We start from the raw sequence: 26,043 nt of genomic DNA on the forward strand, positions 1-26,043 counted from the left end.
GGACTACAGGTGCCTGCCACCACGCCCGACTAATTATTTTTGTATTTTTAGTAGAGACGGGGTTTCACTATGTTGGCCAGACTGGTCTTGAACTCCTGACCTTGTGATCCGCCTGCCTTGGCCTCTCAAAGTGCTGGGATTACAGGCGTGAGCCACCGCACCCAGCCTATATATATAATAATAATAATTATTATTATTATTATTTTTAGAGAATGGGGTCTTGCTCTATCACCCAGGCTGGATTGCAGTGTCGTTGATCATAGCTCAAGCGGTCTTCCTGCCTCAGCCTCCCAAAGTGCTGTGATTACAGGTGTGAGCCACTGCACCTGGCCTCTTCATATCTTACAACGGTAAGACTAGCACGTTTAGGAGCCCTTCTATCCCTGAGTTTTTTTCGTTTTTGTTTTTGTTTTTTTTGTGTGGAGACAGAGTCTTTCTCTGTCGCCCAGGCTGGAGTGCAGTGGCGCGATCTCGGCTCACTGCAACCTCCGCCTCTTGGGTTCAAGCAATTCTCCTACTTTAGCCTCCCAAATAGCTGGGACTACAGGTGCATGCTGCCACACCTAGCTAATTTTTTGTATTTTAGTAGAGACAGGGTTTCACCATGTTGCCCAGGCTGGTCTCAAACTCCTGAGCTCAGGCAATCCACCCCACCTCAAAGTGCTAGGATTACAGGTGTGAGCCACCATGCCCAGCCTATCCCTGAGTTTTATGAAGTAGTAATTCCTACTGCTCTTGGTTTCCCCCAGCTAAAATCAGTTTTTCCTGGGAACAAAGACCATGATGCTCCCTTCTTTAGTAGTCACCTGACCCAATGGTAAGGTCAATGCTCTATACATAATTAAAGCTTGTTTGGAATTAATAATTGTTAGATAAACAACTTTTTCTATTTCTGTAAGTTTTATAAACAAAGGTCATCAAAATGCTTGAAAAGTAACTTCAGGTTTTACGTTCTGTAGTGGTACAACTGAATTTTATTTTAATTAGTTAATTAATTTATATTTGAGATGGAGTCTTGCTCTGTCACCCAGACTGGAGTGCAATGGCGTAATCTGGGCTCACTGCAGCCTCCGCCTCCTGGGTTCAAACGATTGTCCTGCCTCAGGAGCTGGGACTACAGGCACTTGCCACCATGCCCAACTAATTTTTTTTGTATTTTTAGTAGAGACGGGGGTTTCACTATGTTGACCAGTCTGGTCTTGAACTCCTGACCTTATGATCTGCCTGCCTTGGCCTCTCAAAGTGCTGGGATTATAGGTGTGAGCCACTGCACCCAGCCTATATATATATTTTTTTAAGAGACGGGGTCTCACTCTGTCACCCAGGCTGCATTGCAGTGTCGTTGATCATAGCTCAAGCAGTCTTCTTGCCTCAGCCTCCCAAATTGCTGTGATTACAGGTGTGAGCTACCACACCTGGCCTCTTCATATCTTAAAACAGTGAGACTACTGTGTTCAGGAGCCCTTTTATCCCTGATTATTATTATTATTATTATTTTTTTTTAATGGAGATGGAGTCTCTCTCTGTTGCCTAGGCTGGAGTGCAGTGGCGCGATCTCGGCTCATTGCAACCTCCGCCTCCTAGGTTCAAGCAATTCTCCTATTTCAGCCTCCCAAATAGCTGGGACTACAGGCGCACACCGCCACGCCAAGCTAATTTTTTGTATTTTAGTAGAGACAGGGTTTCACCATGTTGCCCAGGCTGATCTCAAACTCCTGAGCTCAGGCAATCCACCTGCCTCAAAGTGCTAGGATTACAGGTGTGAGCCACTCAGGTGTGAGCCACCATGAGTTTTTTTATAAAACTATCCCTGAGTTTTATAAAGTAGTAATTCCTACTGCTCTTGGTCTCCCCCAGCTAAAATAAGTTTTTCCTGGGAACAAAGACTATGATGCTTCCGGCTGAGCGCGGTGGCTCACGCCTGTAATCCCAGCACTTTGGGAGGCCGAGACAGGCGGATCACGAGGTCAGGAGATTGAGACCATCCTGGTTAACATGGTGAAACCTCATCTCTACTAAAAGTACAAAAAAATTAGCTGGGTGTGGAGGCTGAGGCAGGAGAATGGCGTGAACCCGGGAGGCGGAGCTTGCAGTGAGCCAAGACTGTGCCACTGTACTCCAGCCTGGGCAACAGAGCGAGCCTCCATCACACACACAAAAAACTGATGCTTCCTTCTTTAGTAGTCACCTGACCCCAGTGGTAAGGTCAATGCTCTATACACAAGTAAAGCTTGATTGGAATTAATGATTGTTAGATAAACAACTTTTTCTATTTCTGTAAGTTTTATGAACAAAAGTCGTCAAAATGCTTGGAAAGCAACTTCAGGTTTACATTCCATAGTGGTACAACTGAATTTTATTTTAATTAGTTAATTATTTGTTTTTGAGATGGAGTCTTGCTTTGTCACCCAGGCTGAAATGCAAAGGCGCAATGTAGGCTCACCGTAGCCTCCGCCTCCTGGGTTCAAGTGAGTCTCTTGCCTCAGCGTTTCGAGTAGCTAGGGCTACAGGCCTGCGCCATTGCACCCAGCTAATTTTTGTATTTTTAGTAGTGACAGGGTTTTACCATGTTGGCCAGGCTGGTCTCAAACTCCTGACCTCAGGTGATCTGCCTGCCTCGGCCTCCCAAAGTGCTGGGATTACAGATGTGAGCCACTGCGGTCAGCTTGAATTGTACAAAGTTTAAAATTAGTTCATTGTTTATGTATATTTATTTAGAATGAAATGACTAATATTTCTGGATGCATTGCTGAAGAAACCAGGAAAAATCTAAAAATTTTTTTTTCATTTTATAAATGACATCTGGATATGGCATGTTTCCTCCTATTGCTCACATATTAACAACCCATTTCTGCTTTTGCAGAAAAGCACCAAGGATTCTCTTTTGTTGAATTTGTGTTGGCAGAGGTAAGAAGTTTTCCTTTTAATGTTTTACTAGTGTCACTCTTGTCATTGATTACCAAAGGTGTCAGTCTGTTTGGATGGATGTGGTAGTTTCCTTTGGCTGTTGTAACAAATTACAAATTGTTGTAACAAATTTGGGTGGCTTAAAACAACAAATTTATTATCTCACAATTCTGGAGACTAGAAGTCTAAAATCAAGGTGTTGGCAGGGCCATGCTCCCTCTGAAGGCTCTCAGGAAGACTTTTCACTTGCTTTCCTGGCTTCTAGTGGCTCCTCACAATTCCTTGGCTTGTAGTATCACTCTAGTCTCTGCCCCTGTCTTCACATGGCTTTCTTCCTTGTATGTGTTTCTGTCTTCTCTTATAAAGATACCAGTCAGGCCCCACCTCTTTTTTTTTTTTTTTTTTTTTTTTTGAGGCCAGATCTCACTGTCACCCAAGCTGGAGTGCAGTGGTGTGATTATAGCTCACTGCTTCCTCTAACTCCTGGGTTCAAATGATCCTGCTACCTCAGCCTCCCAAGTAGCTAGGACTGTAGGTGCATACCACCATGCCTGCCTAATTTTTAAAATTTTTACAGAAATGGGGGTCTCACTATATTGTTCAGGCTCATCTTCAACTCCTAGCCTCAAGTCATCCTCCCACTTCAGTTCCCCAAAGCACTGAGATTACATGTGAGCTACTGCACCCAGCCCACCACCCAAAAGACCCTATTTCTAAATAAGGTCCGATTCTGAGGTTTAGGTCCATATGAATTTTGGGCGACACTATTCAAGCCACTGTAGTGGCTTGGTAGTGGCTTTTGCAGAGAAACAGGAAGTTCTGGTTGAAGGATGGCCCACTAGGCCTGGCTCAAAGTTCCCCTCCTGTATTCAGAGTATAGAAGATAGGTCTTGGAGAGGCCTGAGCCCTCTGGCCTGGCATCACTCATTCCTGTTTTACTGTGTGTATTCTCTGTCTCCATCAACTGGGCACCCATCCATACCAGCTCTAACAGGCAATACACACTCTTAGTAAAATACAGTCTAGGCAAGTAGGAGGGGAGATTGTGTCTTGTTTTGTGTGCTTGTGCTACTGAGTTTTTATTTGAACACTGTAAGAAGAGTTGAACTAGGCCGGGCGCGGTGGCTCAAGCCTGTAATCCCAGCACTTTGGGAGGCCGAGACGGGCGGATCACAAGGTCAGGAGATCGAGACCATCCTGGTTAACACGGTGAAACCCTGTCTCTACTAAAAAATACAAAAAACTAGCCGGGCGAGGTGGCAGGCGCCTGTAGTCCCAGCTACTCGGGAGGCTGAGGCAGGAGAATGGAGTAAACCCAGGAGGCGGAGCTTGCAGTGAGCTGAGATCTGGCCACTGCACTCCAGCCTGGGCAACAGAGCTAGACTCCGTCTCAAAAAAAAAAAAAAAAAAGAAGAGTTGAACTATAGGCATGAACTTTTTCATTGTTTACTTTTGGTAGGATGTTGCAGAAGCGATCAACAACATGGTATGGCTGACAATCTTTGTTTTTTACTGAAGCTGTTATTTGGTGGTACTTTTTGGTATAGGGAATGCTCATGTACCTATTGTGTTTCCAATTTCCGTAGTTTCAAAGTTCTGTAGCAAGCACAGGTCATCATTATTTGAAAGAATTCAGTATGAACTAGCTACCTATAAAATTAATTCTTCTTTTTTTTTTTTTCTCCCCGAGACTGAGCCTGCTCTATCGTCCAGGCTGGCGCGCAGTGGTGCAGTCTCAGCTCACTGCAACCTCTGCCTCCCGAGTTCACGTGATACTCCTGAATAGCTGGGATTACAGACACGTGCCACCACACCCAGCTAATTTTTGTATTTTAATAGAGATGGGGTATTACCGTGTTAGCCAGTCTGGTCTTGAACTTCTGACCTCAAGTGACCCTCCCGGCTCGGCCTCCCAAAGTGCTGGGATTACAAGTGTGAGCCACCACATCTGTCCTAAAATTAATTCTTAACCAGACATCTTTCTCATTTCACATTTGTTGAATACCAACCACCTTTGTTGGCCAACCTCTTGACCATTTTGCAGCAAACTACAGCCTGTGGTCCAAAGCATCCCACAGTTTGGTTTTGGTCTTTTTTCTTTTTTTTGAGACACAGTCTCGCTGTATTACCCAGGCTGGAGTGGAATGCAGTAGCACAATCTTGACTCACTACAACCTCCACCTCCTGGGCTCAAGCAATCCTCCCACCTCTGCCTCCCAAGTAGCTGGGACTACAGGTGTGTGCTACCACGCCCAGCTAATTTTAGTATTTAGAGACGGGATTTTGCCATGTTGCCCAAGCTGGTCTTGAACTCCTGAGCTCAAGCGATCTACAGCCTTAGGCTCTCAAAGTGCCACAGTCTGTTTTTTGTGTCCTTTGAGCTAAATAATTGTTGTCTTTTAAAGGGTGTAGGGGAAAAAGGCCCAATATGCAGGAGAGGCTGTATGTAGCCTACAAAACCAAAAATATTTACTATCTAGCCCTTTTCAGAAAATTTGCTAATCCCTAGGCTAGAACAATGTACTGCAAATAAAATGTAACGTGATTGCAAGGTCAATTTTTTTTTATTTTTATTTTTTATTTTTTGACAGTTTCACTCTTTTGCTCAGGCTGGAGTGCATTGGTGCAATCTTGGCTCACTGCAGCCTCTGCCTTCTGGATTCAAGTGATTTTCCTGCCTCAGCCTCCCAAGTAGCTGGGATTACAGGCGCACACCACTATGCCCAGCTAATTTTTGTCTTTTTAGTAGAGACAGGGTTTCACCATGTTGGCCAGGCTGGTCCTGAACTCTTGATTTCAAGTGATCTGCCAGCCTCAGCCTCCCAAAGTGCCAGGATTACAGACATGAGCCACCACACCCAGCCTGCAGGGTCAGTCTGTGAATCTTATGTAAGAGCAGCGTTTCACGTAGTATATGAAAGTGATTATGGAGAACTGCTGTGATTAGCTGTAGTCAGAAAGAGCCATTGAAGAGTTAGGTTCTCTTAAACCAATTAACACCTGAAGAAGATAAAATCTGCAAGGATTGTGACAAATTGAGTGCTTCAAAAGAAAATTATTTGAGGCTAGGTATGGTGGCTCACATAATCTCAGCACTTTGGGAGATGGAGGCAGGAGGATTGCTTGAGGCCAGGAGTTCAAGACCCAACCTAGGCAATAGTGAGGCCCTGTTTCTACAAAATAATAATAATTTTCTTTTGTTTGTTTGTTTTTGAGACAGAGTCTTGCTCTGTCATCCAGGCTGGAGTGCAGTGGCACACTCTTGGCTTGCTGCAGCCTCTGCCTCCTGGGTTCCAGCGACTCCCCTGCCTCAACCTCCTGGGTAGCTGGAATTACAGGAGCATGCCACCATGCCTGGCTAATTTTTGTATTTTTAGTAGAGATGGGGTTTTACCATGTTGGCCAGGCTGCTCTCGAACTCCTGACCTCAGGTGATCCTCCTGCCTCGGCCTCCCAAGGTGCTGGGATTATAGGTGTGAGCCACCATGCCTGGCCAAATAATAATATTTTAAGAAAAGAAAATGATTTTAATTCCTATTGCCACTGTAACAAATTACTACAAATTTAGTGGCTTAAAACAAGACAAGTTTATCTTACACTTTTAGAGGTCAGAAATCCAAAAGGAGTCTCACTGGGCTAACATCAAGCTGTTGTCAGGGCTCTGTTGCTTCTGGGGGCCCCAAGGAGAATCTGTTTCCTTGCCTTTCCCAGCTTCTAGAGGCTACCCACATTTTTTGGCTCTTGGCCCCTTCCACTTCAAAGCTAGCAATGGCCTCTCAAATCTTTCTCACACTGCATCACTTTGAAGCTGTCTACTTCTCTTTTCCATATTTAGATGACTCTTGTGATTACATTGGGTCCATCTGAATAATCCCGGGTAATTATTTTAAGGTTAGCTAGCAAACTTAATTATATCTGCAACCTTAATTCTTTCCTGTCATATAACATAACATACTCATAGGGGGTTCTGAGAAATAGACTGTGGACATCTTTGGAGAGCCATTCTGCCTACCACAAAACCCTTAAATGCTGCCCGCCCCTGCTTTTTATTTTTATGATCGATATTCATGACTAAATATGAAACAAGGATGTCATTTAATGCTAGCATTCCGTTTTTTTTAAATTACTGGGAATAAAATTAGTACCTGATCCATCTTTTTTCTAAGAACAAAGGACATAGCTATAATTATAACCTCAGTCTTACTAAATTAAAGAATCTCTTTTTCATATAACTTTTCGTTCTCATGAAAAGGCCCAAAACAAACTTCTTTTGAAGTATCAATTGTTCTTGGCTAATGAAATATTCCTACACTTCATTCCATGTTCTTTGTTACGCCTTCATCAAACATGCCCCTCAGTGGTCAACAATACCAGTTTTTCTCCAGGTCAAAGCTGATCTTGACTTTCTAAGGTGGACTCAAGTACTTGGTAACTACATTTTACCCTCATAGTTTCAGAGTCCTGAGCTCAAATCCAAAGATCTTGCCAGCACAGACCTTCCTGTTTGTTGGTATTAAAGAAAGGAAGTGCATGGTGGCTCAAGGGCATTCTAGTGGTTAGTTTTGTGCTTAGCCTGCTTATGGGGTGCAGGCTTGCAGGCTTGGAATCACAAGCAAGTCTCAGGCTCCTGGGAGGTAAATGGAAGACTGTCAGGTACTCTTTTAACCCAACAGATTTAAGCAGCTGAGTTGTATTTCAGTCTTTTCAGAATGAATCTGAGCTCTTTGGGTGGACAATTTCTGTCAATCTGGCCAAACCAATGAGAGTTAAGGAAAGCTCTTCCAGACCAGGCGAGTGGGAGCAACTCACAGATTCCCTGTCATGTCCACAACTCCACAACTTTGGCCTTGTGGCCTTGGCTGCTTTTTTTTTTTTTTTTTTTTTTTTTTTGAGATAGTCTCATTCTGTCGCCCAGGCTGGAGTGCAGTGGTGCCATCACAGCTCACTGCAGTCTCTGCCTTCCAGGTTCAAGCAAGTCTTATGCCTCAGCCTCCCAAGTAGCTGGGATTACAGGCATGTGCCACCACGCCTGACTAATTTTGGTATTTTTAGTAGAGATGGGGTTTCACCATGTTTCCACACTGGTCTCAAACACTGGCCTCAAATGACCCACCCACCTCAACCTCCCAAAGTGTTGAGATTATAGGCGTGAGCCACCGCGCCTGGCCCTTGGCTGCATTTTTATCCCAGTCCTACTTCCTCTTGTAGTGATGGTATGAACATAAGTAGAGTGGTTTATAGTGGAGAAGAGAATGTAGCACCTCCATAGAAATAACCAGTTTGAGATTCCCAGCAAAGCTGGAGGCACTGCTCCACGTAAAAGTCTAACTTTTGGACATAGACGTAGACTATGCCATATCAGCCTTGACACAGGCTGGGACATTCCTTTTGGCTTGACTTAGTTCCTCCTCCTTATTCACTTCTGTTAAGAGCTGGACTTAGGGCCTGACACTTCCCAGTGATAACTTTTCTTGTTTTGGAGAGTTCCTAAGAGGGAACTTCTGACTGTGAAATCCTACATAGTGACTCCACTTTGCTGACTAAAGCAGTGAAGAACTGGACATAGCTAATTAGCTATTGGCTGATGGCTTGAATTTCTTAACATTCATTTGATTCCTTCCTTTCAGTTTGGTCAGATGAAGACTGGGTGGAGAAGTTTGCTGGGAAGAGGATAAAGAGGAAGATGGTTGAGACCTCCCAAAGCAGAAAGCCAGGAGGGAGAATGAAAGTTCATGCTTCCAGAGGAGAGGCTGCTATTTGCCACATAGGGAATTTCTGAGGTGAGTGGTGCTGGGTGAATTTAAAGGAGAAGTTTTGGGTTTCTTATCTAGGTGAGAAATATCTTATGTGGGCTCAGGTATTTGTGATTGCTACTGAGCAAGGTGGATATCTGAGATGAGAAAGGATAGTGAGTATTCTGCATCACCAGCGTCCACTGTCCTCCTAGTCTTTGGCAGCAGGCTCGCTGTCTTCCTGTTCTTGCCCTGATTCCAAGGGGGCAGAATCATGTAGGGGCCCGTTCCCCTCAGTCAGTACACAGCCGCAAGGCTCTCCCTGCCCTGTCACTTGCTCCTGCTTTTCCATCAGGCCATCCTGACTGTTGCTTCCCAGGATAATTTACGGGCTCCTCCTCCTCTGTCCACCCTTTGAGCAGTGATATTTCCCTGAATTCCTTCCTCAGCCCTCAGCTCCTCTCTCCACATTATCCTTGTACCATGTCAGCCACTTCTGTCTCCTAAGGTTATAATGATCTTTCATTGGCCGAATGATATTCTGATCTCTATCCCTAGCCCTGACCTTTCACCTATTTCTGTCTGGATGTCTTATAGGCACCATAAATAAAGCATATCCCAAATGGGTTTCATCACCTTTCTGGTCTTTTTTTATGCCTAATCTTAGTTCACTTTGCCATCTTCAGCATAGTCACACCCAAACCAGATTCCTTGGTGCCAGCTTAGATCCCTCACTATATTTCATACCTAATGCATTGCCATACCCTGCTAATTTTATCTTTTAAATCTTGCATTTCTCCTCTCCAGTTTTCTTCTGCCACTGTTGTCTTGGCTGAGGCCTTATGCTCTCTCCTGTGAATAATTGGAGTAGCTTCTTAACTGGTCTCCCTGCTCCAGGCCTGCTTTCCTCCTATCCTTAGCAGCCACAGGAAGCTTTCTAAAGGGCAGATCTGACTATATCACTCTCCTCAAGCATTCTAGGGACTCCCTTGATTTATAGGATTGAGCCCAGCCCTCATCAAAAGGGACAGAACGCCTCTGTATGTTCTGATTCCTGCTTATGTCTCCATATTTTATCCCCATTTTATATACCAGGAAACTAGAGTTTGTAGATACCTGTAAATCTCTATGTTTTGGTGTAAGTCATTCCTCTGCCTGCAGTATCCTTTCCCACTTATTTTATGTGGCTAATGCCTGCTTATTTCTCATAGCACAGCCCATTTACTGCCTTCTCCAGGAAGCTTTTCTTAATCCTCCAGTGAGTGAGGCAAGTATCACTCTGGGCTCCCGTGGCCTCTGGGTTCCTGTGGCACCCTCTGTCCTGGCATTATATGTAAATGTGATTATATAGAAATGTGACTGCATTATATTGAAATTACTTATTTAACAAATGTCTAAATATTGCTTGCTCTATGCTAGGCACTGTTCTAAGTGCTCTACTAATATTTAATCCTAATTACAATTATTTGAGATAAGTACTATTATTATTCCCAGTTCTAGGTGAGGAAGCTGGGGCACAGTGAGGTCAGTACCTTGTTCAGTGTTATACAGTTCATAATGGTGGAACTGAGGTCTGAACTAAGGCTGTAGAGCTCCAGGATCTGTGTGCCTCTTACATTGTGGGTATCCCTCCCCAGCTAGCTAGCCAGTTCCTCAAGGGCAGGGGCCATATCTATCTAACTGCCTATCTATTTGTTTTTTATTTTTTGAGTCAGGGTCTTGCTTTGTTACCCAGGCTGGAGTACAGTGGTACCATCACAGCTCACTGCAGCCTTGACCTTCCAGGCTCAAGTGATCTTCCTGCCCCAGCCTCCCAAGTAACTGGAACTACAGGCACACCACCATACCCAGCTAAATTTTTCATTTTTTATTTTGTAGACACAGGGTCTCACTGTGTTGCCCAGATTGGTCTCAGAACTCCTGGGCTCAAGCAGTCCTCTTGCCTTGGCCTCCCAAAGTGCTGGGATTACAGAGTGAGCCACCACACCCAACTATATCTATTTATTTAAGAATCCCAGTACTTGGCCTGATAGCTCAATACCTCTATGTTGAACTGTTAATCCAAAAAAACAATAGAGTTGGCTGGGCGTGGTAGCTCACACCTGTAATCCCAGCATTTTGTGAGGCCAAGGTGGGCAGATCACGAGGTCAGGAGTTTGAGACCAGCCTGACCAACATGGTGAAACGCATCTCTACTAAAAATACAAAAATTAGCCGGGCATGGTGGCACGCGCCTGTGATCCCAGCTACTCAGGAGGCTGAGGCAGGAGAATCACTTGAACCCAGGAGGTGGAGGTTGCAGTGAGCTGAGATCGTGCCACTGCACTCCAGTCTGGGTGACAGAGTGAGACTCTATCTGAAAAAACAAACAAAAAAATAGAGTTTTCTCTATTACACAAATTGGAGGGTTTGCATTGAGTGTTGTATTTATCCTCTATCCAGTCTTGTCTTGGAGCACAAAGCAAAAAGGGGCAGCATCCTCCACTGTCTCTGCAAACTTAGGCCTGAGCAAGAGGGCTGCCCGCTTGCTTCCATGTAGCCAGCCAGTGTATGTACAGAGCCAAGTATAGAGGGAGAAGGGGGTGGCACATGGGTGGTTTTGTTTAATTGGAAGACAGTGGGTAGACTGGAACTAGCATTTGAAGATGTTGAGAGCTGTGGATCATGGGCAGAAAAGCGCTGTTCTGTGACTGTGGGGCAGGAGGAGGAAACTGATGCTTCTGAGGGTGAGCGCGATGAGATAACATGCCTGTGTATGGGCCTCAGGTTAGACGGCGCTGAGGTCTCCTGTCACTGGGCATCCAGCTGGGTGCTACGGCTGTGGTTCCTGTCTCCTGCAGCCCTGTCAGGGCCCAAGGCCTTCCTTGTCAGCACTTGCTGCAGCCTACTCACTGGAGTTGTGTTCTGGGTGGGTGTGTAGAATACTCGCACTCCTACCTGGGGCATCAGGGAGCTCTCTAGCAATTTCTTCTGCACCTAGGGAGAGCCCACTGCTAAAAAGGCCTGGTCAAATCCTCAGGTGTACATGGACATCAAGATTGGGAACAAACCGGCTGGCTGCATCCAAATGCTCCTGCGTTCCGATGTCGTGCCCATGACAGCAGGTGAGCAGGATGCCATGGTCAGGATGGCGGGACACTGGTGGCTGAGCAAGATGGGGAGGAAGCTACCTGGAGTCCTGGGCCCTTAACACTATTTCCATCTGAGGCATCTCAGATCCCAGCATTTAGTAACATGAGGCACAGCAGGCATTGTTGAAGCTCTATAAAGGCTTAGAGCCATTAGAAAGAATAGGCAACTAAAAATATAACAGTTTTAATTATCCTCTGGTTTGGTTTTATTGTTGGTTTTTTTTTTTTGTAATTTTATTTGGATATATTTTCAAACTTACAGATATATAGAATAAGAATTCTATAAGAATATTTCAAGGGGTCAGGCGCAGTGGCTCACACCTGTAATCTCAGCACTTTGGGAGGCCACGGTGGGTGGATCACTTGAGGCCAGGAGTTTGAGCTCAGCCTGGGCAACATAGCAAAAGACTCCATCTCTACAAAAAATACAAAATTGGATGGGTATAGTGGGATGTGCCTGTAGTTCCAGCTATTTGGGAGGCCGAGACAGGAAGATTGCTTGAGCCCAGGAGGTTGAGGCTGCAGTGAGCCATAATTGCACCACCACACTCCAGTCTGGGCAACAGAGCAAGGCCTTGTCTTAAAAAAAGAAAAAGAAAAAGAAAAAAAGCATAGTTAGAGGAACTCTTACATATCCTTTACCTATTCATTAATTTCCTTTTTTTGCCCTGTATGCTTTGTCATTTTCTTTACATACATTGTACACAGAGGCGTATATGTGCTTTTCCCCTGTTCAGTTGAGAAGTTGAAGACCATGCACCTTTACTCCTAAATACTTCAGTATATATTTCCTAAGAACCAGAATATTCTCTTGCATAATCAGAGTACAGCTATCAAAATTATAAAATGTAACATTGAGTGATGAGCCATATTCAAATTTTATCACTTGTCCCAATATTGTCCTTTATAGTAAATTTTAGCAATTTTTCTTCCCTGACAAGGATTCCCACATTGATTTAGTTGTCAAGTCTCTTCAGTCTTCTTTTATTTGAAACCATTTCTTAATTTTTCATTGTCTTTTTTGATCTTGACATCTTTGAAGAGAATAGGCCAGTTGTGTTTAAGTGCTTCTCAGTTTGTATTTGTCTAGTACTTCCTCATGATTAGATTTAGGTTATGTGTTTTGGCAGCAACAGCACAGAAGCAGTGTTGTTAGTGCATCGTATGAGGAAGAACATGATGTCAGTTCAGATGTTTGCGATGTTAATTTTGTTGACTTGGTTAAGGAGTTACTTGCCAAGTGTCTTCACTGGAAAAAATGCTATTTTTTTTTTTTTTCTTTGAGACAGGATCTAGTTCTGTTGCCCAGGCTGGAGTGCAGTGGTGTGATCACAGCTCACTGCAGCTGACTGCAGGTTCAACCTTCCAGGCTCAAGTGATCCTCCCAGCTCAGCTTCCCAAGTAGCTGGGACCACCATGCACCACCATGCCCAGCCAATTTTTTATTGTTTTTTTGTACAGATGGGGGTTTTACTGTGTTTCCCAGCTAATTTTTGTATTTTTTTTTTTTTTTTGTAGAGATAGTGGGGTTTTGCCATGTTGTCCAGTCTGGTCTTGAACTGGACTCAAGTGATCCTCTCACCTCGGCCTCCCAAAATGCTGGGATTACAGACATGAGTGACCACACCCAGCCAGAAAAGTACTATTTTTAAGGGTATCAATCAGAAGCTAAAAGTTTGTCTCCTTACTATTCAGCCCATCTCCCAGAGGTAGCTAGTATTGACAGTTGTGTTTTCCTTTTTTCTTAAATATTCATGAAGACCTTTTTTTACCCATAATCTTTTTTGTTGTAATCTAGCTTTTAAAAATGTTTCTCAAAGTCATAATTACACATAGTTTAAAGAAAATCGTTCTGTAATAAAACATTCTTCTGCCCCCGACCCAACATCATTTTTCTGCCCTACCAGAGGCAACATTCATTTCTTTTAACTATTTTAATTATTTGGACTTTTATTGCTATGTCTCTGAAAAATATACTCATGTAACTATTAGTAATCCCAGGCTGGAGTGCCATGGCATGATCTTGGCTCACTGCAACCTCCGCCTCCCGGGTTCAAGTGATTCTCCTGCTTCAGCCTCCCAAGTAGCTGGGATTACAGGCGCCTGCCATGATGCCCGGCTGGTTTTGTATTTTTAGTAGAGACAGGGTTACACCATGTTGACCAGGCTGGTCTCGAACTCCTGACCTCAGGTGATCTGCCCACCTCTGCCTCCCAAAGAGCTGGGATTACAGGTGTGAGCCATGGCGCCTGGCCTCCCTCCTCTACTATCCGTTTTAGATACCTCTCATCCTTACCTCAGCTGGCTCCTCTGCTAATCTAAATGGCTTATCTGCTGGGGTGACCTAGACCTTTGTCTGTGGGGATTTGAGGTCCTGGTCATTATATACCTTCTTAGGTCATGGCTGCCTAGCACAATTGGATAGGGGAGTCCAAATGTTTATTCAGTTGTCTTAAGAGCAGTTTATAGAAAGTCCATCTTTGACCCAGTGATTTAAGATGCCAAGCTTTATGAAATACTTAATATACTTAATTCCTATATATATATATATATATATATATTTTTTTTTTTTTTTTTTTTTTTTTTTTTTGAGACAGAGTTTCACTCTTGTTGCCCGGGCTGGAGTGCAATGGCATGATCTCAGCTTACTGCAGCCTCTGCCTCCTGGGTTCAAGTGATTCTCCTGCCTCAGCCTCCTGAGTAGCTGGAATTACAGGTGCACGCCACCACACCTAGCTAATTTTCTGTATTTTTAGTAGAGACAGGGTTTCACCACATTGGTCAGGCTGGTCTCGAACTCCTAACCTCAGGTGATCCACCTGCCTCGGCCTCCCAAAGTGCTGGGATTACAGACCTGAGCCACCACACCTGGCCTATGTATATATTTTAATAGAGATGAGGTCTTGCCATGTTGCCCAGGCTGGTCTCCAACTCCTCTGCTCAGGCAATCCTCCTGCCTTGGCCTCCCCAAGTACTGAGATTGCAGATGTGAGCCACCATGCCCAGCTGAAATACTGAATTTTCATACGTATCTGGGTCTATTTCTGGACTTTCTCTTCTTTTCACCTAGTCTGTTCAATCTATTTGTGTGCCACTTCCACAATGAAGCATTTAGTTTAAATAAAGGTACTATGTACTTTTTTTGATTTGGAGAGCTGGAGTTTGGGGGTGTGTGTGTTTTATTTTAGAGACTGGGTCTCACTTTGTCACCTAGGAGTGCGCCACCACACCTGGCTAATTTCTGTATTTTTAGTAGAGATGGGGTTTTGCCATGTTGGCCAGGCTGGTCTCGAACTCCCGACCTCAGGCGATCCATCCACCTCAGCCTCCCAAAGTGCTGGGATTACAGGCATGAGCCACCATGGCTGGGACCCAACTAATTATTTGTGTTTTTGTAGAGATGGCGTGTTACAGAGAGCTGGAGTTTTAATGATCTAATTAGGTATTCTTTTTTTTTTTTTTTTTTTTTTGAGACGGAGTCTTGCTCTGTCACCCAGGCTGGAGTGCAGTGGCCGGATCTCAGCTCACTGCAAGCTCCGCCTCCCGGGTTTACGCCATTCTCCTGCCTCAGCCTCCCGAGTAGCTGGGACTACAGGCGCCCGCCACCTCGCCCGGCTATTTTTTTGTATTTTTTAGTAGAGACGGGGTTTCACCGTGTTAGCCGGGATCGTCTCTCAATCTCCTGACCTCGTGATCCGCCCATCTCGGCCTCCCAAAGTGCTGGGATTACAGGCTTGAGCCACCGCGCCCGGCCTGATTAGGTATTCTTACCTCAGACCTTTCCCTTTCTCAATCCCAGAGAATTTCCACTACCCACACAGCCATTTAAAGGACTCAGCTTCGAGGGAAGCAGCTTCCACCGCATTATCCCCCAGTTTATGTGCCAGGGCAGTGATTTCACAAACCACAACGGCACCAGGGGCAAGTCCATCTACAAGAAGAAGTTTGATGATGAAAACTTTATCTTCAAACACACAGGACCAGGTAGGAACTACTCATCTGTGGTGACAAGGGAGGCTGGGCAAGGGCGGCTGGCTGTGCAGGATGGAAGGATGAGCCGTGGTTCTGGCTGAGAAACAGGGAGTCTGGAGGAGACCCAGCCACCAGACACAGGAGGACCGTTCAGCCTTGCTAGGGTGGAGTTAACTTTGGGCTTTGAAAAGCTTTTTTGTTTTTTGTTTTGGCTTATTTCAGTTCCCATTTGTCTCCTTTCATTAGGGAAGGAAGATGCATAAATGCCTGGGTCTGCTCCTACAGTGGTGTCTTGTTATTGTTTTTGTAACTTTTTATTTTATGTCATGTCAAGCTCATGGAAGAGTTACAAGAATATTGCGATGAACCCCACACACCTTTGCTGGCATTTACTCAGGTTCACCAGTTGTTTATATTGGTGAACATCATTTCCTATTTATTCTCCTTCTGTATATATTTATAGACAGTGTGTATTTTTTTAGAGCCATTTGAGAGTAAGTTGGAGAGTTCATGTTCATCCACCACTAAATACTTCAGCTTGTATTTCATAAGAAACAGGGTAGTTTTAATATTACCAGGACATAGTTCTCAAAATCAGAAAACGAACACTGCTACAATACTATTCTCTCATCTGCAGTGCATATTCAGATTTCCTCATGTGATACCACATCATCCTTTTGGGGGTTTTCATGGTTGGCACATGTCCTAGACTCATAGATGCGCTGCCCATCCACCCGCGCCACACTGCCCTGTTGCCTCACTCACATCCCACGCACTGTCGCTGGACGCACTCTCCTTCCTCTTGCCAAGGAGCCCGCTGCCTCTGTCTCATGCTCCTTACCTAGTGCAGAACTCAGTGTGCTGGAGAAAAGCACAGCCCTGAGCTATCTGGTCCCTCTTGAGTTGAGGAGCTCAGGTCTTAAGGGCACCTTGAGCAATCTTCAGTGGTCCTCCCAGATTGCCGGAGGTACTTGTCATCCATGGTCTGACTGGAAAACACGCCTTTTCTTCATTCCTCAGCTCTCCGGCATTGCTTCATACACCTCCCTCTCAACTGATGGTGTCACTTATTTATAGAAACAATCATAAGAGAACTGTTTAGTCTTCCAACAGCCAGATCTAATCCCCTGCCTGCATCATTCTCTCCTGCCTGGCCTGCTTGCCTTCCTGTGACAATGGTGGCCTCCCTCTTCTCTTACCTTCTGCCCCATGGTGTCTTCCTCAGTCTCTTCCCTTGTCTCTTCTTCCTCCTAGTCTCTCAATTTTTGGAGGGACCCAGTGCTCACCATGGCTTTTCTTTATCTGTATTCACTCTTTACCTTAATAGTTCTCACCCTTTTAGCCTAGCACCTGCCTCTTACAGCTCATGCTCTAGTGTGCTGAGATGGAAGTCTCAGCTCTATACCCTTCCAGTGAATGCCTGATTAAAAACACGGTATTGGCTGGGTGCAGTGGCTCATGCCTGTAATCCCAGTACTTTGGGAGGCCGAGGTGGGAGGATTGCTTGAACCCAGGAGTTTGAGACCAGCCTGGGCAACATGGCAAGACCCCATCTCTACAGAAAATACAAAAATCAGCTAGGCATTGTGGCGAACACCTGTAGTCCCAGCTACTCAGGAGGCTGAGGTGGGAGGATGGCTTGAGCTGGGGAGGTGGAGGTTGCAATGAGCCAAGATTGCACCATTTGGACTCCAGCCTGGGTGATAGAGTGAGACTCTGTCTCAAACAAAAAAACCCACAGTATTATGCCATAGTTGTAATACAAAGGGAAATTAAAGGAAAATAATTTGTAATAATATGCATTTCAGTATTCAAATGCTTGGACACGACTACATGAAGTAGTTGAATATGTGTACTTCTGCCTAGAGCCGCACTTAGTAGTGTGGATTGATTCAGGTATGTTGTTTTGGCAGAATCAAAGTAACATGATATTTTGAAATAGTAAAAATCTCTTAGTAAAATTTGGAACAACAAGAAATGAAAAAAATTGATACAAAAAAATAATTACTTGGATTTATATGGAACATAGAGTTAGGTTCTAGGCTCAGATCATTATAAATAGATTTTCCTTATCTACATGAATGTTATTCAGGGCTTTTGAAAGTGCAGGTTTTAGAATAACTCTCCATTAGGTAGGAGACTGCAGGACATCTAGAGTCCCTCCCTGATCCCTTCCTTTTAATGCCAGTAGCACCCTATTACCACCAAAAATAGACTGCAGTTTCTAGTAGCCCCTAGGGGGCAGTATGACACCACTGAGAACCCATGCCCTGGGCCACGCTGCCCAGTCCCAGGACTTTCAGTGAAATCACTGAATTAAGTTTGTCCACATGGGTCTCCATGCTGATGGCTCCCTGAGTTCCAGACTCCTGTCCAACCACCTACCTGTCACCTTTGCTGGATATCCCATGAGCATCTCACACTTCACATGTCCAAAATGTGGCCTTGGCCTTCTCCTCCACACCCTTCCTGCCCCTTTTCTCTGTTTCAGTAAATGACTCCACCATCCACTTAGCTGCTTGGTCAGAAACTTAGGAGTCATCATGGACTCCTGTGTCACCTACAGGTCACATCTATCTGACTTCAAGTCATCTCCTGGCCCAGGCACTCTTCACCCGTCCACCATGACCACCAAGTCCTGTTTCCAGCCTGGTTGCTTCACCCTCATAGTCTGATCTTCACCTGGCAGTCAGAGTGATTGTTTTTAATCATAAATCTGATCACATCATCCTCCTGCTGACCCATCCTGCACTGTGCATGGGACCCTGTCCTACAGGGCTAACCCAACTTGGGTCCTGGCACTTCTCTGTACCCCTAGGATGTGCTGCTGCCCCTTGCCTTCTGCATCCATAGGCAATCTCACTGTTTCTCAGACATGCTGAGCTCACTCCTGCCTCAGGGCCTTTGCATATGCCCTTTCCTCTCCTGGAGTGTTCTTCCTCCACTGTCCAGATGGTTCACACCCACTTGCTTCAGATGCCACACATGTGTCCCCTCGGCTGACAGGCCTACCCTGACCTCTCCCTAAAATAGGCTTTCCTGCCATCTCACTCTTCTTTTTAATCAGCTTCAGTTTTCTTCTTATGCTTATTACCTGAAATTGTATTATACATTTATTATTTTACTTATTTGTTTTCTGTCTCCCTTTCTCCCATGTCAGCCTCATGAGGGCAGGACTTAGGCTTTCTTGTTCACCATTGTATTCTGGAACAGTGTCTGGCACACAGCAAGCATGCAATAAATATTTGAATATTTATTTAAAAAAGCTATTGGTTGGGTGTGGTGGCTCATGCCTATAATCCCAGCACTTTGGGAGGCCAAGGCTGGCAGATCACCTGAAGTCAGGAGTTAGAAACCACCCTGGCCAACATGGTGAAACCCCATCTCTGCTAAAAATACAAAAAAAAAATAGCCAGGTGTGGTGGTAGGTACATGTAATCTCAGCTACTTGGGAGGCTGAGGCAGTAGAATTGCTTGAACCCAGGAGGCGGAGGTTGCAGTGAGCCAAGATCGCACCACTGCACTCCAGCCTGGGCAACAGAGCAAGATTCCATCTCAAAAGAAAAGTTATTGACAGGCTGCTCTGTTATATGCCAGGCTCTCTGATTGACTCTGGGAATCTAGTGGAATGGAGCCAGGAGTGGTGGCTCGTGCCCGTAATCCCAACACTTTAGGCCTAGGCAGGCAGATTGCTTGAGCCCTGGAGTTTGACACCAGCCTGGGCAACATGGCAAAACCCCATCTCTACAAAAAATACAAAATTAGCTGGGTGTGGTGGTGTGTGCCTGGTCACAGCTACTTGAGAGGCTGTGGCGGGAGGATTGCTTGATCCTGGGAGGTTGAGGCTGCAGTGAGCTATGATTGGGCCACAGCACTCCAGCCTGGATGACAGAGTGAGATCATGTCTCAAAAAACAAACAAAAAGAGTAGAATGGGACATGGTTTCCCTATGAAGGGGGTACCCAGTCTAGAGGCCCAGCCATGAAGAGGGGAGTTTCTTATTGCCACAATGAGCTGTAGCTCCTTATCCTATGCCCCCTAGTCCCCTGGCAAACCCAGGCTTTTTATTTGTTTGTTTTGTTGTTGTTGAGGCAGAGTCTTGCTCTGTCTCCCAAGCTGCAGTGCAGTGGCGTGATCTTGGCTCACTTGCAGCCTCAACCTCCTGAGCTCCAGTGATCCTCCTGCCTCAGCCTCCCAAGTAGCTGGGACTAGTAGGTACATACCACCACACCTGGCTAGTTTTAAATTTTTTTTTTTTTTTTTTTTTGAGATGAAGTCTCGCTCTGTCGCTCAGGCTGGAGTATAGTGGCGCGATCTGGGCTCACTGCAAGCTCCGCCTCCCAGGTTCATGCCATTCTCCTGCCTCAGCCTCCCGAATCGCTGGGTCTACAGACGCCTGCCACCACGCCCGGCTAATTTTTTTTAATTTTTAGTAGAGACCGGGTTTCACTGTGTTAGCCAGGATGGTGTCGATCTCCTGACCTCATGATCCGTCCACCTCGGCCTCCCAAAGTGTTGGGATTACAGGTGTGAGCCGCTGGACCCGGCCTTTTCTCTCATTCTGTGGGTTGTCTATTCACTTTTTTGATGGCGTTGTTTCAAGCACAAAATATTTTAATTTTGATAAAGTCTAATTTATTTTTTTTTGTCACTTGTACTTTTGGTGTAGTGATGATGAAGATTTACTCCTACATTTTCTATTAAGTATTTTATGGTTTTCTCTTTTACATTCAAGTCTTTGCTCCATTTGGGGTTAATTTTTGTGTATAGTGTGAGGAAAGTGGTCCAGTGTTACTCTTTTGCAGGTGGATTTTCAGTCGTCCTAGCACCATTTGTTGAAAAGGCTAGTTTTTTCCTGTTTAATTGTCTTGGTATCCTTGGTGAATATAGTTGACTATAAATGTAAGGGTTTCTTCTGGATTCTAAATTATATTTTGTTGATCTATATGTCTGTCATTAGGCCATTACTACTGTGTCTTAAATTCTGTAGCTTTGTAGTAAGTTTTTAATTCCGGAAATGCTAGTCCTCCAACTTTATTTTTCCTTTCAAGATTGTTTTGATTATCCTGAGTCTCTTACATTTCTTATGAATTTTGAGATAAGCTTGTCAACTTGTACAAAAAAAGCCAGCTAGGATTTTAATACAGATTGCACTGAATGTATAGATCAATTTAGGAGTATCGTCATCTTAACAATATTAAGTCTTCTAATCCCATGAACGCAGGATATCTTTTCATTTGTTTAGGTCTTCTTCAGTGTTTTTCAGTAATGTTGTGTGGTTTTCTTTTTCTTTTTTTTTTAATTGGGATGGGATCTTGCTATGTTATCCAGGCTGATCTCGAGCTCCAGGGCTGAAGCAATCCTCCCATCTTGTCCTCCCAAAATGCTGGAATTATAGGTGTGAGCCATCATGCCTAGCGAGTGAGAATTCTTTAAATATTCTAGATACAAGTCTCTTATCAGATGTATAATTTGCAAATAGTTTGTCTCATTCTTTTTTTTTTTTTTTTAGACAGGGTCTCACTCTGTTGCCCAGGCTGGAGTGCAGTGGTGCAATCACAGCTCACCACGGTCTTGAACTCCTGTACTCAAGTGGTCCTTATGTTTCAGCTTTACAACCAGCTGGAACTATAGGCACACACCACCACACCTGGCTAATTTTTAAATTTTTTTATAGACAGCTGTGACTGCACCACTGTACTCCAGCCTGGATAACAGAGCAAGACCCTTCTAAAGAAAAAAAAGATATATATATATATTATACTTCTTTTTTTTTTTGAGACAGAATCTCACAATGTCACCCAGGCTGGAGTGCAGTGGCACCATCTCGGCTCACTGCAAGCTCTGCCTCCCGGGTTTACGCCATTCTCCTGCCTCAGCCTCCTGAATAGCTGGGACTACAGGTGCCCGCCACCATGCCTGGCTAATTTTTTGTATTTTTAGTGGAGACGGGGTTTCACTGCATTAGCCAGGATGGTCTCGATCTCCTGACTTTGTGATCTGCCCACCTTGGCCTCCCAAAGTGCTGGGATTACAGGCGTGAGCCACCACACCTGGCCATATATATAGCAATTATATTTCTATACATTAGCAATGAACAACCTGAAAACAGAATAAAAAGAAAAACAATTATACTTATGATAGCATAAAAAAGAGTAAAATATTTAGGCATAAGTTTAAGAGATGTATACAGCTTATACTTTGAAAACCACAAAACAGGCCAGGCATGGTGGTTCACACTCGTAATCCCAGCACGTTGGGAGACTGAGATGGGAAAATCACTTGAGTCCAGGAGTTTGAGACCAGCCTGAGGCAACGTAATTAGACCTTGTCTCTACAAAAATATATATAATCAATTGTATATTGATTGTGTATTCTGCAACATTGCTAAGCTTGTTTATTAGTTCTAATAATTTTTTTGTGGATTTTTTAGGATTTTCTATATGCAAGAGTGTGTCATCTGCAAATAGAAATAGCTTTACATTTTCCTTGCTGATTAGATGCCTTTCATTTCATTTTTTTCACCTAATTACCCTGGCTAGAACCTTCAGTGCAATGTTGAATAGAAATGTCAAGGACAGATATCCTCATCTTGTTCCTGAACTTAGGGGGAAAGCATCTTGTCTTTCGCCATGTCGTTTTCTGTTGATACCTTTTATCAGATTGAGAAAGTTCCCCTTTCCATTCCTGGTTTATTGAGTTTTCATTATACAAAGGTATTGGATTTTGTCTACTGCTTTTTCTGTATCTGAGATGATTATGTGGGTTTTGTCCCTTATACTATTGATAATTGTCTGTTACACTGATTGATTTTTAGATGTTAAACCAACTTTGCATTCCTGAGATGAGATGAATCCACATCTTTTTTAGGTGACTCTATTTCACTAGATGGTGAGCTCCACCACTGTTAGGGCCAGTGTCCCCAGGGGGCAGGTAGGGGTGGATGTCCCTAAAGTCTGTCTTTATTCTGCTCTTTCACTCCCCTGAGTGTCCCCTCTTCTGTTCCGTCTGCAAAGGCAAGGATGGGAAGCCAAGGCAGAGGTGATCATTGGCAACTGTGGGGAGTACGTGTGGCACTCTCTCTGCTCTCCACTCTGCTCTTGCCCCTGCACATCCAGGAGGGAGCTGCCAGCCTCAGAGGAGGCAGCACCGAGGGTGCCCTGTTTGAAGCTAGCAGCATTTGTGTCCTGAGGCCTGCCTTAGGGTCAGCTTGGAGCATCTCTGTAGGCACAGCTTGGACTGTTCCCAAGTGCAGCTGTGGGCCCAGGAGCCAGCACAGGTGCTCCTTCACCAACCACCACTTTTCCCGGCTTTTGCTGCTGGGTCTGCTGTGGGCCTACCAGTGTGGCTCCTGGATGTTTTGTTCTGTTTGGTTTGCTAAAATAAATCCCAGTTCTTATACTGCTGCCTGCCAGCCAGGTGTTTTCAGAGATTGCTGCTGGGACAGGCCATAGCATCTCTGCTGCTGCTCTTCTGCCTTAGGCCAAGTCCCTTAGGAGATGCCCTCGTCAGCCCATTGTGGGGCAGTAGAAGTGAAAGCCATGTAAAAGTGCCTCTGTCTTCTCTTTCTGGTTGGTTACCATTCCTGCTGTCACACCAGCTGGTCCTGTGCCTGATGGGCATCTGTCATCAGTCTCACTGGCCTGGCACTCACTAGGTACTCCCTTAACCGACAGAACTGTATTACTGAGGAGCACCCAGGGCCCTTCTTTAGTCAGCGGATGTGCTTGGTGCTGGGGAGAAACGAGCCAGGGGTGGCTTCTACTTCCTCCTCCCAACCCCAGGCCTACCTGGAAACTGCAGTGTGGTGTCATGGTGCGCAGCCTGTGCTAGGATGGCCTCTCACCCTGCACCAGTTTTGGGCCAGCCAGGCCACCTCATGGCCTCCTTCAGGTGTTGAAGCTGAGTCCTATCAGTCTCCAAAAACCTCCCCCAGGGCTCCCCACTGGCTCCCATGACATATCCTAGGAGCTCTATCTGAATCAGGTCTTTTTTTTTTTTTTTTTTTTGAGACGGAGTTTTGCTCTTGTCACTCAGGCTGGAGTGCAATGGCATGATCTTAGCTCACTACTCTGCCTCCCAGGTTCAAGTAATTCTCCTGCCTCAGCCTCCCAAGAAGCTGGGATTACAGGCACCCGCCACCATGCCCAACTAATTTTTATATTTTCAGTAGAGATGGGGGTTTTGCCATGTTGGCCAGGCTGGTCTTGAACCTTAGGTGATCCACCCACCTCAGCCTCCCAAAGTGCTGGCTAAATCAAGTCTTGATGTTGAGAATCCACCAGGGTGAGGTTGGTGGGGAAAGGAGAAGCCTATTGCCCTGGCCCCAGTGACTCCAAGCCAGCTCCATCTCTGGCACCCTGGGTGGGGCTTCGCCCCCTGGATCAGCTTGGGACGGCAGCGCTCCCAGCAGGACTCACTCCTCAGTGTCGATGTCATTACTGCTGGTCAGTCATGGCCGTCAGGACAGGCAGCATTGAGGCCAGGATAAGGCAGCTACGCAGGGCTGCCATGAAGCCCAGGAGAGAAGAGGATGTGTGTGAAGTGCTCAACATGGTGGATTCTGGGGGTGACAGGCAGACTGGCCCAAGGCCCCGGGAGGGAGAACTGGTCCCACAACCTTGTGAAACAAGGGAGGACCTTATTGCTGTGCTTGCCTGATTACCCTGGGAAGGAGGGACCAAGGGACCAGCCAGAGGCCAGTGGGAGAGGAACCATCAGGGTTTCCCCAGAAGTTATCCCAGTGGGTCCACCTGTGACCCTTGTACTCTGAGGTCACCTGAGCCTCAGAGGTGAGGCACCTGCCCCTACTTGTGCCAAGTGTTGCACAGAGAAGGAGAGGAGGTTCTTGGCCCGAGGATTCCAGACCAGTGGCCAGCCTCGTGGCCATGCGATCTGAGCACCGGGCTGCCTGCTGCCCTGCTCACGGGAGCCCCACCCCGGCCTCTGAGGAAGGGACCGCAAGACCAGACATACAAGGGAGAAGCTAAAGCAGAACTCAAGGGATGGAAGGCTACTAATAGTTGTGTTTTCAAAGAACATTTAATCAGAGGAACTTTCAAAATGTTTCATACATTGAATAGATCCGATCACCAAGCAGTGCATAGAATAGGATCCTAACTTTGTAAAATATCTATATGTCATATATAAAGACGAATGTGTATGTGCCAAGAAAAAAGACTGGAGAAGGAATTATGAACAGTGGTTATCTCTGTGGTTGATTTTGGGTGGTTGTATTCTGGTTTTTGTTATTTTCAAAATTTTCCCCAGCACACAGATAACATTTTCTTATGTGAGAAAAAACATTTTTAAAAAAGCAGGGGATGGAGAGCGGCAACTGTTTACTGAAGACTTCTCAGTAAGGAAAGGAACCTGGGGTAGAAAGCTCCCCCTTCAGCTGCCCATGAGGGCACAGGTGGGCCCCACACTCAGTACGGGGCCAGGTCAGGGCCACAACACCTGCCACTTCCTCAGTGGAGACCCTAGCGCAGGTCACTGTCAGCCCAGACTCCTTCCACAAGCAGGCGAGGGTGCAGGGCCACACCTCATCCAAGAGATGACCACGTTTAGGTTTTTTGAAGAAAAGCACAGCTCTCAGGTAAATACAGCAGCACCTCCAAGCACATTCTGGGAGGAGTGGGTTTTATGAGGAAGGCACACAAGGCAGGCCCAAATTTGCAAGTCCCTTTAAAATGAGCCTGCTCAGAAGTGCTGTTTATTCCACAGGTCTGCGCAGGCATGGCACTAAGGGTCCCGTGGCACATTTGGCCCTCATGGAGGCCTCAAAAGGGCAGGACTAGCACCCTCTTCTACAGAGTGTGAGGAAGGAGCAGGCGCAGCAGGTACATGATGTCAAATTAAGAAGAGGCAGAGGCCAGGTGCAGTGGCTCATGCCTTTAATCCTCGCACTTTGGGAGACTGAGGCAGGAGGATTGCTTGAGCTCAGGAGTTCAAGACTGGCCTGGGCAAAGTTAAAGACTGGCCTGGGCAACACAGTGAGACCTGGTTTCTGCAAAAAATATAAAAATTAACTGGGTGTGGTGGTGTGTCGACTCGGACTGAGGTGGGAGGATTGCTTGAGCCCAGCAGATTGAGGCTGCAGTGAGCCATGATACTGCCACTGCACTCCAGCCTGGGTGACAAAGCAAGACCCTGTCTTAAAAAAAAAAAAAAAAAAAGAAGGCAGCCAGGACTTGATGCCAGGTTGACTTGGCTCCAAAACCTGCCCTCTCCTTTTCACAGCCTCCTTTCCTGTGAATAATAAGGAATTTCTCTAAAGCACATCGCCCAGGTCCCTATGT

At 45.4% G+C, this 26,043-nt stretch overlaps 1 protein-coding gene across 9 annotated transcripts in view; it reads left to right on the plus strand.

Moving 5' to 3' along the window:
* Positions 1-26,043, plus strand: part of LOC105494781 (poly(A) binding protein cytoplasmic 4) — a 50,936-nt gene that overhangs the window by 19,530 nt on the left and 5,363 nt on the right. For 7 of the 9 annotated variants that reach the window (XM_071095617.1, XM_071095625.1, XM_024796910.2 and 4 more), the window contains 5 exons: positions 210-350; positions 2,864-2,907; positions 8,535-8,687; positions 11,659-11,743; positions 15,570-15,754. The gene's annotated coding sequence lies outside the window, so the exon portion shown is untranslated. Of the gene's footprint in view, positions 1-209; positions 351-2,863; positions 2,908-8,534; positions 8,688-11,619; positions 11,744-15,569; positions 15,755-26,043 lie in introns of all 9 variants that reach the window. The other 2 variants (XM_024796911.2, XM_011763601.3) reach the window with 2 other exon arrangements.

Source organism: Macaca nemestrina, chromosome 1 (genome assembly GCF_043159975.1).
Source record: "Macaca nemestrina isolate mMacNem1 chromosome 1, mMacNem.hap1, whole genome shotgun sequence".
In the NCBI taxonomy this organism is placed as follows: Eukaryota; Metazoa; Chordata; class Mammalia; order Primates; family Cercopithecidae; genus Macaca; species Macaca nemestrina.